At 42.0% G+C, this 21,504-nt stretch overlaps 1 protein-coding gene across 6 annotated transcripts in view; it reads left to right on the top strand.

Moving 5' to 3' along the window:
* The window catches only part of ift80 (intraflagellar transport 80 homolog (Chlamydomonas)), a 328,780-nt gene that overhangs the window by 111,091 nt on the left and 196,185 nt on the right, over window positions 1–21,504 (top strand). The window contains exon 1 of one of the 6 annotated variants that reach the window (XM_073040990.1): window positions 1,560–1,630. The exons of the other annotated variants lie outside the window; for them this stretch is intronic. The gene's annotated coding sequence lies outside the window, so the exon portion shown is untranslated. Of the gene's footprint in view, window positions 1–1,559; window positions 1,631–21,504 lie in introns of those variants that run through there. 6 annotated transcript variants of the gene reach the window in all.

The following is a 21,504-nucleotide window of genomic DNA, read 5'->3' as shown; positions in this document are numbered from 1 at the left end:
GCACAGGAGATACCAGTGCCTAGATTTGAAGAGCATTGAAATTCTTGCAGTGCAGTTCAAAAGTACTGTACTTCATTTTTATGAATTGCAGAGATACTGAGGACGATGATAGCTGGTTCTTCGCTTGCGAAGATCGGGAGGGAAGAAGATTCCTCACAATCGATGGCACGATCGTTGGTGACTGTAGACGCCAATTCTGGATCTGCAGACTCTGGAGCAGTAGGGACATGGGAATAGCTGGAATGTGGTCACTTGGGTAGTAGGATCCTTCCTATGTCTTCCTCTTCAGCATTCACTCTTCTGGATTCCTCAAAATTCTTGGCTGCTCCGTGGATCACCGTTCTCTAGCAGTCTGTGTCACAAGCCAGCTGCTAACGACTCATTGACCTCAATATTTACTGAGGATAGGTTAGGGTTACAACAGAAATTCTTTAATTTCTATTTCTTGTTAAAAATCCACCAGATGGCGCCATATCTACATAGGTCCCTGGAGAGATTTATATAATGTACAATTGCAAATTATTGCCTTCTGGGATTAATCACAAATCCTCTTCTTTTTGTTAGTACTCCTATTTTTTTGGCATGTATTTATCTTTCAGTCTTGTTATTTTAGATTCTGAGTTGTATATCACTTTTGTGGTCCAAATTGCAAACTAGTTCAGTTTTTCAGACCATTTATGTTACTAAATGCATTAAAGGATAGAGATATTCTATTATTCATTTCTGAAGGAGATCCAATGTAAAATTTCACACAACTTTTAGAAGAAAGGGAAATTAAAATAGCTTAAAGAATTGGAAGCTTTTTGAACAAAGCTAATTTTAAAAAAAAGATGTGATTGTATACTTACAGTAGGATAACACTAGCATCTGGATTGCCTTTGAGGTGAATGTATGCCAGGGAGAACGGTGTAAAATATGGTTTGTGTTTCTATCCAAAAGATACAAAATAAGGGCTAATTGAAAATGTAGGTCAGTGACAAATGGGAATTGTTTGAGAAATTTCAGCAGCTAAAAATCAGAAATGGGGCCAGCATTTTAGTGTAAAACATTTAGAATCAATTTAAATTAGAAATGACATAGGAAAGAGACATTTAACTTTGTCAGTCAATATATAACCAGTTTACCAAATTATCCAGTATTTCCAATAGGAAAACATGGAATCAAAAAAAGTGGATAACTGGCGAGGAACATATTTCATGAGGGGAATTGTAGCTTTAATACTCTCAATTGCTGAAGGAGGCACTGTTGACTTTAAAAGAAAAACAGTTAAACCATTATGTCTGGAAGTATTTAAAATAATGTATGACTGGATTTGAATATGAAAGATAAAGAAATTCTGAATATTAAAGTGCATAGAAATGATATGTATTGACAAATGCTTTAATAATCTGTATTATGAGTTTAGCTTTAGTATTCAACTGGCAAAATGCACCTCCTCCCCAGTCATTATGAGCTATATAGGACTTTGGTAGGGCATGCATTTATTGTTTGTCTCTAACTGCTTTTGGAAAAAATGACATTGATGTATTTCTTGAATCATTGTAGTATGTCACAAAAGTACTCCTGGTGATTGGATAAGTATTCCCAGATTTTGACCTACCAGTGATGGAGGAATATATTTCCAACTGAGGTGAGCATGTTGTGCTGTTTGTATGCCTCTGCCTCCCTGGTCTTCCTTGAATATAAAAGTAATGGGTTTGGGAATATTGACAAGTTGCACCCCAATATTTGAGCTGTCTCTATTGGAACTGTACTGATCCAGGGAAGGTGGATAACTATTATCTACACTGCTGACGTGTGCATTGTAATTACATTGTTGATAAGAGATGAGTTGTTCATTGCAAAATATACTAGAGAGAAAAAATGTAAATATGGTTTATGTAGCTGTTCAAAAGTTACAGGTCTGGGATATTCAAAAATATATGTCAGTGACAAATGGGAATTGTCTGAAAAATTTCAGCTGATGAAGATCAGAAATGGGGCCAGCATTCTTTGTGCAAATTAGTAGAATGTATTTAAATTAGAAACGACTTAGGAAAGAAATATTTTAATTTTATCACTCAGTATTTAAACTGGCTTGTTGAGTTATAGTAAACATAATAGTAGATTCAGTTATGATCATGGAATGTTAAGGGAGAAGGTTAAGTTCTTATTATTGGAAATGGTCATTATGTAGCACTTTTCATATGTATACTACCTACCTCTTATTAACCTGTTGTACCTGATGATTGTATATACCGATAATTCTAATGCACTATTATCTGTGGGGTGTATTGGAATCATCAGTATATTAAATAGAAGGGAGCAGCTTGGTTAAACCTCATCCTGAGAGGTGCAACTGGAGAATTAATAAAAGGGATAAAAAAGGAAACAAATATTTTATTCTGTCTTTATGATTGAAGTTACATGAGTGTTCCAGTGATGGTGGAAATTCCAGATACAAAAGGGAGTAATTTAAAGCAATAAATATCATTTGAGTAAAAGTACCAAGAAAATTAGTGAGATTAATGTTATCTATGTATCTGATGGCCTGCTACCTGTGCTCTTGGGGGGAGAAAAGTAGATTTTAGAAATGCCTCAGCAGACTGAAAAGTTGCAAATGCAAAGACCTTATTCACAAATAACAGGAGAGGAAAAATGCCAAGGAAAAATGTCTATTAAGTTCAATATTTGGCATTTAGAAAGTGTTCCATTATTAAAGGAAGTAATAACAGCACATTTAGGAGTTTTATTAAGCTGAATCAGTTTTATGAAGGTGAAACTGTGTTTTGCAAATTTTTTTTGTGGATGTAAAGTGAATCGTGGATGGAAAAAAAACAGTGAATGTAGTGGATATGGGTTTCCAAAATAAATTTCATATGGAGACACAAAGTGTTATTTCACAGGTCAAGTTTTAAAACATTTGGCTTGATAAAATATGAATGGATAGTGGTCCCACAAACAACGAATACAGGGATAAAGGGTTTACTTTCATGTTGGCTCAACATAGCTAGTGGTAGGCCACCAGTTTTTATTTTGATACTGCAACTATTTACAATTGGTATTAATGATTTGGATGAAGCAACTGGTCAAATTGGTGACAGTATAAAGACAGGTGAAGAAGAAAGGTGTGAGGGCACAAGGTTTGAAAAGAGATGTGGGATTTTGTTCCATGTCCCTATGCAGGTTTTATAATAGTAGGGAAGTTTAGTACATTTGTATCTTCAAGTTACAAGTGAACCTGCTTTCTATAGTTTCATGTAATTATTGAATCAAAGAATCATATGGTACAGAGCAGGTCATTTGAACCAAGGATTTGTTAACACCTCGTTGAGAAATCTATCAGCCCAGTTATGCTGCTTTCTTTCCACTGCCTGAAACTATTCTCTTGTATGCCTGTCCAGTTATCCATTGAAGGTCCTAACTGCTTTGTTTCCACCAGCATTGGAGCATTTTGGGTTCTAAGACACAACAACTGTTTTTCCTCTCCTTCCCCTTGTATCTTTTGCCCAAAAGTTAAAATGTGTGCCTTCTCGTTCTGATGGGAAGAGTTTCCCTCTATTTGCCCAACCCAAACCATTTGTGATCCAGTGCACCTCCAAGTGTTGTGCAACCACCTTTGCCCCAAAGAAATATCCCAGATCCTCCAATCTATCCTTAAAGTTGAAATCCTTCACTGCTGGAGCTGTTGCAGTAAGGCCTTTTTTGCACCCATTTTTGGATCTTGCCATCTTTTCCTAAAAGTGTGGTAACCACAATAAGATGTGGTACTGCGAATTGGCCTAATGTAGGAATTCCCAACCTGGAGTCCATGGACCCCTGATTAATAGTATGGGTCCAAGGCATTTAAACAAAACACCTGCCTAATGAGTGTTTAATAATGTTTTTACCCTCTTCTTTTGTACTTCAAGCTTTTACTTATGACTTCCAGGATCTAATATTCTCTTAATGTGCCTTGCTGCTTTCAAAGATGTATGCAAATTTTCACCCAGGTCCCTCTGTTCCAGCATATTTTTATAAGTATGAGATTTCTCCTTGTTCTTTTAGTACCACATACTCTTTCAGGCTTACTGGTGTTAAATTTCATTTGCCACTTATCTGCTGATCTTGGCATCCTTTTACTGTTCTTGTTGTCCATCACTTTTACAAATTTCATCTTGTATGCAGATTTGGAAATTTTACCCTGTTTAGCCCATGTCTATTTCAATACATATCAAAGTTACGTTCTATGCAGTATTCGATCACCTTTGATTTTATGCTGAAACAAACATTTATTGGTTGTGCACTAAATTTCTTGAGTAACTTGGCCATGTAGATAAGGAACATTGAAGCAAAGAAAGTAACGTTTAAAAAAAAAATTATCAGGGTATGTACAGGTCACTATATACAACCCTGAGATTCTTTTTCCTGTGGGCATACTTATCAAATCTATAGAGCAGTAACTGTAAACAGGATCAATGAAAGAGCAAGAGCATAAAAGACAATGAATTTTGTAAATATAAATAAATAGCAATAAATAATGAGAACATGAAATAACAAGATAGTCCTTAAAGTGAGATAATTAGTTGTGGGAACATCTCAATTGTTGAGCGTAGTTATCCTCTTTTGTTCAAGAACCTGATGTTGAGGGGTAATAACTGTTCTTGAACTTGTGCTGTGAGTCCTGAGGCACTTGTATCTTCTACCTTGCAGCAGCAACGAGAAAAGAGCATGGCCTGGGAGGTGAGGATCTTTGGATGCTGCTTTTCTATGACATCGTTTCATGTAGATGTGTTCAGTGGTTGGGAGGGCTTTACGTGTGATGTACTGGGCCGAATCCACTACCTGTTGTAGAATTTTCTGCTCAAAGGCATTGGTGATCCCATACCAGGCTGTAATGTAGCCAGTTAATACACTTTCCACTGCACATCTGTAGAAGTTTGTCACGTTGTTATGTTGGATATCTGAGCTTAGCAGTTAGGGTATTTAGGAAATGGGAATTAAATGCTGACATTACCATCTTGATCTACTGTAGTCTTTCTAATAAAGAGTTTCAGGATTTTATTTCAGTGGTCTATGACTTAGCATGAATAGCTTCTTTCATCTTAGGATAGCATGTGACTGGAAGGAACTTTACAGAACATGCTATTCTCATTCAATTCTCTTTACAGAAAGAATGAATGTTGAAGACGATGAAATTGGCACCCTAATACACCATATTTCCATACAATGTTTAAGAGTCTTTGTAAATTAGAAAGTAAGTAGTTTGCTATATTATTCCCAGCTTCTCAACTACTCTTGTAGCATGCATTTGTTTGGGGCAGGTAAACACATTGTGAATGTTTCTGGCAGAGGATGCAGTGATGGTTATGCATTGAATGTCAAGCAGAGTTGCTAAGATTGTCTCTTGTGGAAAATGATCATTGTCTGGCATGGTAGTGTGAATATTGTTTGTCATTTAATTAGGACATGCCTGACTATGACTGGGTCCTTGTTTCACTTTGAGATGAGCTGCTTAATCCTGAGCTGAATAGAACTGAGCAGTCCGTGATCATTCCAATTTTGGTGATGGGACTTGGGGGAAGGCCATTGGTCGAGTTGTACCAGGATAGTGCCCTGAGCATCTCCTGAAGCCATGTTGTAAGGTTGTTATTGATTGGCACGCAGTCACCATGATAATTTCCCCCATCTTTTTGGATATAAATGGTGGATAATTTTGTCTTCAATTCAGAGTCATGCAGTACAGAAACAGCTCTTTGGCTCAACTCATCCATGCTGACTTACAGCAACAAACCCCACCTTTTCAACAGATCTCTAATATTCCTGCCTTGTTATGATCCTCAAAAAATCTCTTCTTACTTTCCATTGCAGTCAGAGCCATCTTTAGCATCTTGGGTGGTGTGTGCTCATTGGGCAGGAAGGGCCTGTCATCTTGTGTCTCTAAATTAAAAAAATAAAAGGAAGAAATAGAAGAGGCTGAATTGTGACATAATATTATCAGGTGAGTAGATAAACATGAGAGACCCATTTCCATTCGCAGAGGTTAAAATCAGGGGGTGTAGAATTAAAGTAATAGGAAGGATTGCAGGAGAGATGGGAGATTTTTATCACTTAGAGAATGGGAAGTACTGGAATTAACTATCCAGAAAAGTAGGATCTGGACATGCATTATAAAAAAAGTGTTTGGATGTGTATTCTGAAATCTGTGAGCTGCAGACATGTGGATTTGACACTGCAAGTTGTTAGGATGGATGAAGTGCCTCCGTTTTGTGCTGTTATTTTTATTATGATTCTGTGATTCTATTGCAGAATCTATGCTTTTCTATGGTAAAATAGTTGTGTAAACTTACCATTTTAAAATTTTAATTTAGTTCCCTGCAGTGAACAGTTTTTGAGGATTTCATATTATTCTAATTTTGAACTTCTACTTTGAAATATCAGTTTCTGAGTGGTTCTGCACACTGCCTCCAACCAAAATGCCCGACAATTGCAGTGAAGTAGAATATGGCTAATGTCATACTTTAAGAAGAAAGCAGTGAAAGCCTAACATTGATAAATAAGAGACACCGAGAGATTACAGGTGTTGGAATTTGGAACAACAAACAATCTGCAGGAGGAACTCTGGGTTAAGCAGCATCTGTTAGGGGAAAGAAATTGTTGCTGTTTTTGGTTGAAGCTGCATCAGGACTGAATGGAAGGGGAAGATGGCCAGTGTAAAGAGAAGAAGAAAAAGAACAAAGTTGAAGAGCGGGAAGTAGTATAAACTACAGAAGAGGAGCAGTAAGGGAAGATATTGCAAAACTCCTGATGGCGTAAATAATAGACTTCCGGCTAAATGAAAAATTAGAAAAATGTATCAAGATATATCAATGAATATAGTTGGTGCATATTACAAAATTCATAATTGATCTTTTTTGAATTCTTTGAAGGGGCAAGAAAGAGGAAGTAGATGTGGGTTTCCTAAGTATGCACTATATGAATTTATGGAAATGTCAGGATTTTCTTTTGGAGACCACAAAAGAGAGGAAGGAATTAGTTTAGAGAATGTAGAGTCAGGCACATCCTTACCCAGTAACTCCAAAAGGAGATCTGTGAGATCCTCTTTCAATGTTCCCCTCCAGTTTATACTGCTTACAGCTCTTCAACCATGTTCTTTCTCCTTTATACTGGCCACCTTCTCTCTTATTCACCCCCACCCCACCTTTGCTCAGTCCTAATGTGCAGTTTCAGCCAAAACACCAAAGGTAGGATAATCTGGCTCACTATCTTTCAATCAACTAAGTAGGTGAAGGAACGAAGACTGTCTCTTCAAAGCTGCTGACTGTGGGACTTGGTATCCCACTGGATCATTACCAACACCACTGTCATAATTTATATTATTGATGTATATTTTGGTCTCAAAACAAACATATCAATATTTTGTAGATGTATCCAAATTACTATGTCATTGAAGAGGACTATAACTATTAATGAACTTAATTATGAGTATATAATTGGAAGATACAGTACATTGCAGTATTTTCTTCTCATTACTACCATTTTACAGGATGTTAAGGAGCCTGAAGACTCGTTCAGAAATTCAGGAAAGACAGCTTTCCTTCTTTTTATCAGATTTCTGAATGATCCATGGACATTACCTCATAATTCCCTTTTCTGCACTATTTATTTATTTTTGTACTTTTTAGTAATTGTGTCTTTGCATTGCTGCTGCAGAACAACAAACTAAACATTACATAATCAGAATCATAATTCTGATTCTGAATTGTAGGGTACTTCATTTTGATTAAAATAAACAGGCCAATAGTATTTGGAAAGTCAGAATTAAAATGGATGATGAAGTGAAGGGATCCAGCAATACAAATAATTGCACAGTTTTATAAGATCATTGTAAAGCTATCTAAATGCGAGGATTTATTTCTATAAGAATAAAGTCAAAAAAGTAGTGAAGTAGTGAAGCTTCTTAGATTATATTTTGAGTAGTTCACCAGCGGTACACCTGTACGCCTCATTAATGCAAATACATAATTAGTCAATCATGTGGCAGTGACTCAATGCATAAAAGCTTGCAGATGTGGTCAAGAGGTTCAGTTAGGCATCATCTATCAAATTAATTCCCACCCACCTGACTTCACTTAAAACCTTCCAGCTTGACCTCCTTCCCTCCCCCCCACCTTTTTATTCTGGCATCTTGCCCCTTCCTTTCCAGTCCTGAAGAAGGGTCTGAAATGTTGACTGCTTATTCATTTTCAGGTTGTCTGACCTGCTGAGATCCTCCGAGCATTTTGTGTGTGGTGCTCTGGATATCCTACATCTGCGGAATCTCTTCTACTTAAGAGGTTCAGTTGTTTTTCAGACCAAACATCAGAATGAGCAAGAAATGTGATCTAAGAGACTTTGACTGTGGATTGTTGATGCCAAATGAGGTGATTTGAGTATCTCAGAAACTGATGAGCACGTGAGATTTTTTTGCACACAACAAAGTTCAAAGTAAATTTATTATCAAAGTATGCATTTGCTACCAGATTCATTTTCTTGCAGGCAATCACAGTAGATATAAGAAATACAATAGAATCAATGGAAGACTACTCCCAACAGGACAGACAAACTGCCAATGTTAAAAAGAAACAAACTGTGCAAATACAAACAAAAGGAAATAAAGAAATAATAAGAAATAAGCAATAAATATTAAAAAAAAGAGCTGAGTCTTTGAAAGTGAGTCCATAGGTTGTGGGAACAGTTCAGTGATGGGCAAGTGCAATTATTCCCTCTGGTTCAAGAGCCTGATGGTTGAGGGGTGATAACCGTTCCTGAACCTGGTGGTGTGAGTCTTGAGACTCCTGTGCCACTTTCCTGATGGTAGCGGAAGGAAGAAGACAGCATGGCCTGGATAGCGGGGGTCATTGATGGATATTGCTTTCCTGCAACAGTGCTCTGTGTAGACGTACTCAATGGTGGAGAGGGCTTTACCAGTGATTAGCTGGGCTGTACCAACTAGGCTTTTCCATGCAAGGACATTGGTGTTTCCATACCGGGCCATGATGCGACCAGTCAATATACTCTCTACCCCATACCTACAGAAGTTTGTCAAAGTTTTGGATGATATGATGAATCTTTGCAATCTCCTAAGGTCACTGTGTGCTCTCTTTGTAATGGCACTTGCACATTCTCTAGAGTTTACAGGAAATGGTGCAAAACACAAAGCTATCCAGTGAGAAGCAGTTCTGTGGGCAAAAACACATGGTTAATGAGAAAGGTCAGAAGAAAATGTCCAAACTGGTTTAAGCATAACATGTTGATCCTTGAAGTGGATGGGCTACAGCAGCAGACAACCGCCCTAGGTTCCACTCCTGTGGCCAATTTATTAGGTATACCTGTACTCCTGAACTTAATAAAATTGCCACTTGGTGTATAAGAGATTGCCATGTATTTAAAACAAAAATAGATTTTTAAGAGTGATGTGAGAAGTGTGAGGTAACACAAGTCTCTCCTTTTAAAAAAAAGGAATGCTCAGAAGTGACCAAAAAAGAGGTCATATGAATATTGTTAAAGGTTTTGATAGCTTTGATAGATATGGGAGAGTATAACTTCTGATTTACTAGCACGTTATATGTTTACTTTTCAATGCATTAATATGGAGAATACTGGTATTTGTTTTTTGATGGTCTAAGTGAATAATTTGTTTGTGAGTTGGAGAATAACCAGGATAAATATCGGCTAATCATATGAGAGGTGGGCAATTGCACTGAAGTTCACTGTGTTTTGGTTCTGTTCTTGATGATATATTAAAGATCAGAGAAATTAATAACCAGGCTGGTGTATTGTCTGTGTGCAGGTATTTCATGCACAGGTTAAATAGAATAAGTCACATAAGTGGTTGTTATAAATCCGAGTGGGAAATAAAACACAAGGATAAAAAAATAGAATTACCATTAAACTTTAAGTTACAATTTCATTAACATTTGAATCAAATGACTGACTTTTTAAGCAATGTTTAGAATTGCCAATTTTGTAGATTTTTGTTTTCAGTACTACTACTGTTGAATGAAGTGGTACTTCCAGTTTGCTAGCTTCTTTACAATCAAGTCATGTAATTTGTTACACACCATAGACAATTTTTAGTGGGAAGGGAGGGGGGAGTTGTTTTGACATGTTTTATGTGGAGTTTCAGTGAATTGCTTTTTGTGCATGTTTAAATCCAAAAGTATGGCAGAAAGAAATATACAATTACTTAGCAGTGTCACTCTGTTCTGGAAGACTTTCAAAAACTGCAAGAAACCCTAGAGTTTCTACATAAACAATAAACCTTTACTTAAAATTTTAAACATTATAATTATACAATATCATAGTTACCAAAGAAGGAGTTGAGAGCTGTAACCTGATCTGAGAATTCAGATGGCATTTTAAAGCACTCGTTCTGTCCTTAATGATGCTTTCTGAGCACCTCACTTAAATTACAGCTATGTACTTGATTATTTGTGAATCCAATATTAAACTGTCATATTGACATTATTTAGTTATTCAATACAGTTTGCTTTGAGTTAGCTCAGTATTCATAAACCTTTTTAGTAATCTGCTGGAATTTGACAAATCTCAGTCATATTGAAAATGGGTGGAAAATCTAACTTGGACATTATTTTTGTACTATTGACAAGTTAAATAATGGAATAATTTAAAAGGAATACATTCATTGGTTTCTGTGTAACAGTTAGTAAATAGCAATTATGCCTTTGGCAAGTAATGAGTTTGTGTGATCAAATCTCACTAACCTCAAAAGCTTGTGATGATGTTAACCCGATGTTAGTAAACTGCATTTACCGTAGATTCCGGACTACAGAGCGCACCTGATTAAAAGCCGCAGGCTCTAATTTTAGAAAGAAAATCAATTTTGTACTTGTACAAGCCGCACCGGATTTTAAGCCGCAGGGGTCCCACGTTGTAATATGAGATATTTACACAGAAAGATATTACACGTGAGGATTTTTTAACTTTTAATTAAATCCGTATGGTAACATAAACAAATACATATTGCAAATGCTTTTTTTCGAACCGCGCCTGTAACACGGCTACTTTTAAATATACATACGTATCGGTAACACACAAATTACGTTGCTTATACTTTTTTACTGAACAGTGCATGAACAACATTCCAATATCTCCTAACGACTGGTAAAAAAATATATACTGCAGCCTACCAGGAAAAGTTATTGATTGCCTTTAACTTAAAAGCTGCATCATATGTTTGCAGCGGGTCTAATGCACTCGCCCCCTCCTTTCCGTTTATCGCAAACCGGTATTTTCCCCACAAGACGCGGCGAAACCGGATGTGACGTCATAGCATCCAGGGATGTAGTACAGAAAACAAATATACTTAAAACACTTCTAACTTTAACTAGAAAATACTAACAAATGAATTACTAAGCGAAAATATTATAAACTAAATAACTGCCATAAAGGCAGCACAATGCTTTTCTTCGAGTGTTTTCCATGTTGATGAGGGTGAGTACAAATGACTGATTTACAATAATTTAATTGTGAAAGTGCGCTTGATTTATCGTACAATTTCATTGGACCTCTGTGAACTACTCATCAATTTTATTGGTCTACTGTTACGAGGCAAAATGTTTTTGGCGGCATGAAAAAAAACCATGCATTAGCCGCACCGTAGTAAAGGCCGCAGTGTTCAAAGCTGTTCAAAGCGTGGGAAAAAAGTAGCGGCTTATAATCCGGAATCTACGGTAGTTCACTGGAGTATTATTAATCCTTCTATTGCTGCCTTTACAATCTGATCTCTCTTCTTGAGTTCCTCATCCACCATATCATCTGATGAATCCTCTTTTCATAAGTCCATTAACTCCTTTCTTTTTGGCCTTCCATTCATCCGGCTCGGTTTTGGTCTTTACATCTACTTTTACAGCAGCTTTTTGTCTCCCACTTGAAGTTCATGCAATAACCTTAATGAACACAGAATAGATTCTGGTTCTTTATACTCTCAAAAGCCGAATGCTTGCAATTTCCTGAAGCTGCCTGAACTCTCTTCCAGCTTAAAACCATGCCACATTTTGCAAGTAACGGTATGATTAACATCAGAAGCTCTCTCAGATATGTTGCCTGTGAAAACTGTTGTAGTCAGACCGCTGCTTTTGTCACTTTCTTTCTTCCTCTGAGCAGCATGGTCCTTCCTTTGTCCAATATGCTTTCCAACCACAGGCATGGTTGGCACCAACATCTGTTTGCCCTCGTACAGCCTGGAAACAATTGTGGCATTATCCAGTACCTTTCCTAAATTGCTGTAAGTTGGCTTTGATGTGGCATGCAAATTGTGGATGGATCACCAATCAAGTTGTAGCTGTTTCTGCCAGCTACATCCCCACAATGCTGGTCCTCTTTTTTTTTTAACCACATACAACCAACAAGCCACATTGAGCTTGTATTTCACTATTACGAATGTCACTTCCACAAGAGTTATATTTTCTCCAGTATAAGTTCTTAGTTGGATATCTGCAGGCTTTAGTTTAGAATCTTTGAAATGCTGTTCTAAGTAATTTTGTGGAATGACTGACAAGAGAAAATCTGCAGATGCTGGAAATCCAAGCAACAAGCACAAAATACTGGAGAAACTCAGCAGGCCAGGCAACAAGTATAGAAAAGAGTACAGTCGATGTTTCGTGCTGGGATTGGAAAAAATGAGATAAGTAAATATTAACCATATATTTGAAAGTTGGTAATGCTAGTAAAATCCTTACATGATTATAAATATCATTTATTTTAAAGAGCAGACCACTGAATGCCCATTCTGTATTGTTTTTTCACTCATTTTATTTCACCTCTCTTCATGCCAGTGTCTCTGCCCTTTTTCATTTTCTCTTGAAGTCTAGTACTATTAGATTGACTGTAATTTCCTTTAGAGAGCTCATGTTATTTTCTTCTGCATTGCATTTGTGGAGCGTTGTTAGCATAAAGAATATTAATTGATTTTCATGACCTTGCAGCACGTAGAGCAGAGAGAATAATTGTAGTCATTATTGACTATGGCATTTTGAGCGGTGTTTTAAAGCTTGAGGCAGATGATACAAATATGTCAGTTAATGCAAACCGTTTCACCCTAGCATTCTTGGGCATTCTATCTTGGTTGCAGCAGTCAAATAATTATTCCTAAATTATCCAAGAACACATTATGCCCAATCTGGTTTTCTGAGGCAGAATTGTTAGCAATCACCCAAATATGACCTGTAACTTGCTGAGATTCCTCTGAAGCTATTTCTGGAAACTTTGAAAGGAACTGGAGATATTTGTTTTTTCCCTACATGTATAATAAGATCTGTATGGATTAAACATTTATTAAATGTTATATGACTGATTTAATAAAACAAAGGGTTTAGAGATATTTTGGATTATTCCTGGTGTCATTCTGGCAAAAAAAAAAGCATGTTGGCTGACATGTTTCATGTTTTCCATGAATTTACAAGAAGAAGATGAAGAAGTTACATGAAGGAAGATGAAGCAGTTTTATTGTGTTTTTTTACTTGATACCTTACCAAAGATGCAGCTGAGATGGGGAGTTGCTTTTGAGACTTTCTTTTGCCATGAATATTGGATTCACATTAGAAAATCTTTCAGTGATGGTTTTACAGCAACTATCCTGATTTAGTGTAGTAGTTGTGTTTGGTTTTGATTTGGGGAAAATGTAATTGAAGCACCAAGACTTATTATTTAGGGTATGAGAATAATATGCAATAGAAGTATGCAGGTAACAGAGTTGAGATCAAGTTGTTTTTAAATGTATAGATTGTAGGAAGCAGAAAGATTGTGATGCTTAGACCATAAGATATATGAGCAGAAGTAGGCCATTTAGCCCATCGAGTCTGCTCCACCATTCAGTCATGGGCTGATCCAATTCCTCCAGTCATCCCCATTCCCCTGCCTTCTCCCATACCCTTTGATGTCCTGGCTAATCAGGATCCTATTTATCTCTGCCTTAAATGGACCCAATGACTTGGCCTCCACAGCTGCTCATGGCAATGAATTCCACAGATTTACCACCCTCTGACTGAAGTAATTTCTCAATTTCTGTGTTTTAAATGGACGTCCTTAAATCCTGAAGTTGTGCCCTCTTGTCCTAGACTCCCTTACCATGGGAAATAATTTTGCCATATCTAATTTGTCAAGGGCTTTTAACATTTGGAATGTTTCTATGAGATTCCCCCCTCATTCTCCCGAACTCCGGGGAATACAGCCCAAGAGCTGCCAGTCATTCCTCATATGATAACCCTTACATTCCTGGAATCATTCTCGTGAATCTACTCTGAACCTTCTCCAATGTCAGTATATCCTTCCTAAAATAAGGAGCCCAAAACTGCACACAGTACTCCGAGTGCCTTATAGAGCCTCAATATCACATCCCTGCTCTTATATTCTATACCTCCAGAAATGAATGCTAGCATTGCATTTGCCTTCTTCACCACTGACTCATCCTGGGGGTTAACCTTTAGGGTATCCTGCAGAAGAACTCCCAAGTCCCTTTGCATCTCTGCATTTTGAATTCTCTTCCCATCTAAATAATAGTCTGTCTGTTTATTTCTTGCACCAAAGCGCATGACCATACACTGTCCAACATTGTATTTCATTTGCCACCTCTTTGCCCATTCCCCTAAACTATCTAAGTCTTTCTGTGGGCTTTCTGTTTCCTCAACACTACCCGCTCCTCCCCCTATCTTTGTATCATCAACAAATTTAGCCACAAATCCAGAAATCCCATAGTCCAAATCATTGACATACATCGTAAAAAGCAGCGGTCCCAACAACGACCCCTGTGGAACTCCACTGGTAATGGGCAGCCAGCCAGAATAGAATCCCACTATTCCCAGTCTCTGTTTTCTGCCAATCAACCAATGCTCCACTCATGCTAGTAACTTCCCTGTAATTCCATGGGCTCTTATCTTGCTAAGCAGCCTCATGTGCGGCATCTTGTCAAAGTCCTTCTGAAAGTCCAAGTATACCACATCTGCTGCAACTCCTTTGTCTATCCTGCTTGTAATTTCCTCAAAAAATTGCAGTAGTTTAGTCAGGCAGGATTTTCCTTTTAGGAAACCATGCTGACTTTGGCCTATGTTGTCATGTGCCTCCAGGTACTCCGCGATCTCCTTCCTAAATCAATTCCAACAACTTCCCAACCACTGATGTCAGGCTAACAGGTCTATAGTTTCCTTTCTGCTGCCTCCCACCCTTCTTAAATGGTGGAGTTGTAGCGATGTGCTACACACAGCGCTGAAATAACGACACGCAGTCGGTAAGTTGTTTCGAGACTAGTTTATTCAAACTTCGCGGTGCTGATATTTAAATCCCTAGCGCCCGCCCTCTCCGGGCGGAAATGACATCGGAGGTACATTACTAAAGTCTCCCCCTGCGCGCTGGCTGTTTGTGAGCTGGTTCACCTGCGCGGAAAGTGGGTCGTCCCATAACCCCCCCCCCCCCCCCCCCCCCCAGAACCAGCGATACACCCCCCAATGTCCACAGTCTGGATCAGCCTCTGTTTGGGAGGTCTGCCTCTGCGCCGCGGTGCCTGAACCTTGACCGGCTGCGCCAAGTCCACATGGGCTGGTTTGAGTCGATCCACTGTGAAAACCTCCTCTCTCCCCCCAATGTCCAGAACGTATGTGGACCCGTTGTTGTTGATTACCTTGAACGGCCCCTCGTATGGCCGCTGTAGCAGCGCCCGGTGTCCGCCCCTTCGTACAAACACAAACTTATAGTTCTGCAGATCTTTGGGTCCATGGGTCGGGGTCCGTCCGTGCTGTGAAGTTGGTACGGGGGCCAGGTTGCCGAGCCTTTCGCGTAGCCTGTCCAGGACTGCTGCAGGTTCTTCCTCTTGTCCCCTTGGGGCTGGTATGAACTCTCCCGGGACGGCCAGGGGCGCACCGTACACCAACTCGGCCGACGAGGTGTGCAGATCCTCTTTGGGCACTGTGTGAATTCCAAGCAGGACCCAGGGAAGCTCGTCCACCCAGTTAGTTCCTCTCAGGCGGGCCATGAGAGCCGACTTCAAGTGACGGCGGAAGCGTTCCACCAGTCCGTTCGACTGTGGGTGGTAGGCAGTAGCGTGGTGTAGCTGTGTTCCCAAAAGGCTGGCCACAGCCGACCACAGGCTGGAGGTGAACTGGGCACCTCCGTCGGAGGTAATGTGGGCCGGTACCCCGAAGCGTGCTACCCAGGTTGCGATCAGTGCTCGGGCGCAGGAATTGGCAGATGTGTCAGTGAGTGGGACCGCCTCTGGCCACCTCGTGAACCGGTCTACCATCGTTAGGAGGTACCGTGCTCCTCGGAACACTGGTAGGGGGCCCACGACATCCACATGAATGTGATCGAACCTCTGGTGGGTGGGTTCGAACTGCTTGCGGCGGGGCTTTAGTGTGCCGCTGCACCTTGGCTGTTTGGCACTGCGCGCACATTCTGACCCATTCACTGACCTGCTTGCGAAGTCCGTACCACGCAAACTTGCTGGAGACCAGCCAGACGGTTGTCCTGATAGATGGGTGCGCCAAACCGTGTATGGAGTCGAAAACCCGCCGCCTCCAGGTTGCCAGGACGATGGGGTGAGGTTGGCTGGTAGCCACGTCGCACAGGAGGGTCCTATCACCTGGGCCTATGAGAAAGTCCTGCAGCTGCAAACCCGAGACTGCGGTCCTGTAGCTGGGCATCTCGTCGTCTGCCTGCTGTGCCTCCGCCAGTGCTGCATAGTCCACCCCCAGGGACAGGGCCTGGACAGCTGGTCTGGAGAGTGCGTCCTCCACGACGTTGTCCTTCCCCGAGACATGCTGGATGTCCGTCGTGTACTTCGAGATATAGGACAGATGTCGCTGCTGGCGAGCTGACCAGGGATCAGACACCTTCATGAACGCGAAGGTCAACGGTTTGTGGTCCGTGAACGCGGTGAACGGCCTGCCTTCTGAGAAGTAACTGAAATGCCGGATTGCCAGATACAGTGCCAACAGCTCCCGGTCAAAAGCACTGTAATTGAGTTTGGGCGGTCATAGGTGCTTGCTGAAGAACGCCAGGGGTTGCCAGCGCCCCTTGATGAGCTGCTCCAGCACCCCACCGACTGCTGTGTTGAATGTGTCCACCGTGAGGGCGGTCGGAGCGTCCGTTCTGGGGTGCACCAGCATCGCGGCATCTGCCAAGGCTTCCTTGGCTTTAACGAAAGCGGCCCCGGCCTCCTCGTCCCAAGTAATGTCCTTGCCTTTACCCGACATCAGGGTGTACAAAGGGTGCATGATACGGGCTGCTGAGGGGAGGAAACGGTGGTAAAAGTTCACCATACCAACGAACTCCTGCAGGCCTTTGACTGTGTTGGGCCGGGCAAAGTGGCGGATCATGTCTACCTTGGCGGGCAGAGGTGTTGCCCCGTCTTTGGTAATCCTGTGGCCCAGGAAGTTGATGGTATCGAGCCTGAACTGGCACTTGGCCGGGTTGATCGTGAGGCCGTATTCACTCAGTCGGGCGTAGAGTTGACGGAGGTGGGACAGATGCTCCTGACGACTGCTGCTGGCTATGAGGATGTCGTCCAAATAGGTGAAAGCGAAGTCCAGGTCGCGTCCCATCGCGTCCATTAACCACTGAAATGTCTGTGCGGCATTCTTTAGGCCGAACGGCATGCGGAGGAACTCGAAAAGGCCGGAATGGGTGATGAGTGCCGTTTTGGGGACGTCGTCCGGATGCATCGGGATTTGATGGTATCCCCGGACGAGGTCTACCTTGGAGAAGATCCGTGCGCCGTGCCGGTTTGCTGCAAAGTCCTGAATGTGCGGCACAGGGTAGTGGTCCGGTGTTGTAGCCTCGTTCAGCCTGCGGTAATCGCCGCATGGTCTCCAGCCCCCTGTTGCTTTGGGCACCATGTGCAGGGGGGAGGCCCATGGGCTGTCGGACCACCGTATGAACCCCAATTTCTCCACCCGCTTGAATTCCTCCTTTGCCAGGCGGAGCTTTTCCGGGGGGAGCCTTCATGCACGGGCGTGGAGGGGTGGTCCCTGGGTCGGAATGTGGTGCTGTACCCCGTGTCTGGGCATGGCTGCCGTGAACTGCGGTGTCAGAATCGATGGGAAGTCCGCCAGGATTCTGGTGAATTCGTTGTCCGACAGCGTGATGGAGTCCAGGTGTGGGGCCGGCAACTTGGCTTCACCAAGGGAGAACGTCTGGAAAGTCTCGGCATGTACCAGTCTTTTCCCTTGCAAGTCGACCAGCAGGCTGTGAGCTCGCAAGAAGTCTGCCCCCAGGAGTGGTTGGGCCACTGCGGCCAGTGTGAAGTCCCACGTGAACCGGCTGGCGCTGAACTGCAGTTGCACTGTGCGGGTGCTGTAGGTCCGTATCGTGCTGCCGTTTGCGTCCCTCAGGGTGGGTCCTGGCTTCCTGATGCGGGTGTCGTACCCCGTTGGGGGCAAGACGCTGATCTCCGCTCCGGTGTCGACCAAGAAGCGGCGTCCCGACTGTTTGTCCCAGACGTACAAGAGGCTGTCCTGGTGGCCAGCCGCCATAGTCATTAGCGGCAGCTGGCCCTGGCCCTTGCAGGGCGGGCGACAACGGCGGGCTTTTGTGCCCCACCGCTGGTGGTAGAAACACCACTGTTCACTGGTCTCCTCACTCCTGCCTCTGTGTTGTGTGCGCCCCCTTGCTGGGCCTGGTCTGGTAATCTGACCAACGGACACCACGCTCTCCCTCTTGGCTGTCCACAGCACGTCTGCCCGGGCCGCCACCTTCCGGGGGTCACTGAAATCTGTGTCGGCCAGCAGCAGATGTATGTCCTTGGGCAGTTGCTCCAGGAACGCTTGCTCGAACATGAGGCAGGGATTGTGTCCATCAGCCAGGGACAGCATCTCGTTCATCAATGCTGACAGCAGCCTGTCTCCCAAACCGTCCAGGTGAAGCAGGTGGGCACCGCGCTCACGCCGTGAGAGGCCAAAGGTCCCAATGAGCAGCGCCTTGAATGCTTCATATTTGCCTTCTTCCGGGGGCGAATATATGAAATCCGCAACCTGGGCGGCCGTCTGCTGGTCAACGGTGCTCACCACGTGGTAGTAACGCGTGGAATCAGAGGATATCTGCCGAATCTGGAACTGGGCTTCTGCTTGGCTAAACCACATGCGTGGTCGCAGCGTCCAGAAAGTCGGCAGTTCTAGCGAAACTGCGTGAACAGATGAAGAGTTGGTCATCTTTGGTCCAAATCCCGTTTGGACCGTTGGGGTCAGCAATGTCGCGATGTGCTACACACAGCGCTGAAATAACGACACACAGTCGGTAAGTCGTTTCGAGACTAGTTTATTCAAACTTCGCGGTGCTGGCATTTAAATCCCTAGCGCCCGCCCTCTCCAGGCGGAAATGACGTCGGAGGTACATTACTAAAGTCTCCCCCCGCGTGCTGGCTATTTGTGAGCTGGTTCGCCTGCATGGAAAGTGGGTCACCACAGAGTAACATTTTCAATTTTCAAGTCATCTGGTGCAATGGCAGAATCTATCGATTCTTGAAAGATCATTGGTAATGCCTCCACAATCTCTCCAGCTAATTCCTTCAGAACCTGAGGGTGCATTCCATCAGGTCCAGGAGATTTATCCACCCTCAGACCATTAAACTTCCTGAGTACCTTCTCAGGTATAATTTTCTCTGCAAATACTTAACTTCCTTGACACTCTTGAATGTCCAGTGTACTGCAAATGTCTTCCACTGTGAAGACTGATGCAAAATACACATTTAGCTCCTCTGCCATCTCTGCGTGTCTCATTACAGTATCTCCAGCATCATTTTCTGTTGCTCCTATATCTACCCTCAATTTTTTTTTACCCTTTATATACTTAAAAAGCTTTTAATATCTTCTTTGATATTAGTTGCCAGCTATCTTTCATAATTCATCTTTTCCTTCCTAATGACCGTCTTAGTTTCCTTCTGCAAGTTCTTAAAAGCTTCCCAATCTTCTATCTTACCACTAGCTTTGGCTTCCTTGTATGCCCTCTCTTTTGCTTATACTTTGGCTCTGACTTCACTTGTCAGCCACGGTAGTATCCTTCTTCCATTCGAAAATTTGTTCTTATATGGAATGTATCTGTCATTTTTTGCAGAAATTCCAGCCTTTGCTGCTCCGCTGTCCCTCCTGCTAGTGTTTCTTTCCAGTCAACTTTGGTCAGTTCCTCTCTCATGCCATCGTAATTCCCTTTATTCCACTGAAATACCGACACATTGGAATTTAGTTTCTCCTTCTCAAATTTCAAAGTGAAATCAATTACCTTCCATCCGATCCCCTAGTAGGCTCAACAAAAAGCTGTTCTAATAAGCCATCCCTTAGACATTCTACAAGTTCTCTCTCTTGACGTCCAGTACTGGCCTGGTTTTCCCATCCACTTTCATGTTAAAATCCCCAACAATTATTATGACATTGCCCTTCTGACACACCTTTTCTATCTCTTGCTGTAATTTGTAATCCACATCCTGGCTGCTGTTTGGAGGCCTGTATACAATTGCCATTAGGGTCCTTTTACCCATGCCATTTCTTAACTCAACCCATAGAGACTCTACAGCTTCCAGTTCTATGTCATCTCTTTCTAATGACTTAATATTTCTTATACAGAGAAATATACAATATTTCTTAGCCACATCACTCCCTCTGCCTACTAACCTATCTTTCCCATACACCATATATCCTTGGATGTTCAGCTCCCAATGGCAGCCATCCTTTAGCCAAGTTTCAGAGATGGCCACCACATCATTCTTGCAAATCTGTAGCTGAATTTCAAGATCATCTATTTTATTTCTTATACTGCATGCATTCAAATATAACACTTTCAGGCCAGTATTTGTTGCTTTTTGTTTTAACTGCACCATGCCTTTATTGCCCTCTAAATCATCCCACTAGATGTGATTATGCCTCATCTCCTGCCTGTCCTTTCTAACATCTCTGTTGCACACTTTCTTCAATTTATTTCTGTTTTCCCCTTCCTCAGCCCTATCAATCTGGTTCCCATCTCACTGCCAAATTAGTTTAAACCGTCCCTAACAGCTCTACTAAACCTGCTTTCTGGGATATTGGACCCCTTTGGGTTCAGGTGTAACTCGTCCTTTTTGTACAGGTCGTACATACCCCAGAAGAGACCCCAATGATTCAGGAACCTGAAGCCTTGCCCCTTATACCAGTTTCTCAGCCATGCATTAATATGCCTGATCATGCTATTCTTGCGCTCGTTAGCACGTGGCACAGGCAGCAATCCTGAGATTACTACCCTGGAGGTCCTGCTTTTCAGCTTCCTACCCAACTCCCAGAATTCTCTCTTCAGGACCTCCTCCCTTTTTCTACCTATGTCATTGGTACCAATGGGTACCAAGATTTCTAGCTGTTCACCCTCTCCCTTCAAATACTCTGCACCTGATCCGAGACATCCTATACCCTGGCACCTGGGAGGCAACACACCATGTGGGAATCTCTCTCAGGGTGACTGATCCTCCTGACTGTTCCCTTCACAGTGGAATCCCCTATGACTACCACATTCCTCATTTTCTTCTCCCCCTTCTGC

Source organism: Hemitrygon akajei, chromosome 3 (genome assembly GCF_048418815.1).
Source record: "Hemitrygon akajei chromosome 3, sHemAka1.3, whole genome shotgun sequence".
Lineage (NCBI taxonomy): Eukaryota > Metazoa > Chordata > Chondrichthyes > Myliobatiformes > Dasyatidae > Hemitrygon > Hemitrygon akajei.
The sequence above is the reverse complement of the archived record's forward strand: the minus strand, read 5'-3'. Positions and strand labels throughout refer to the sequence as shown.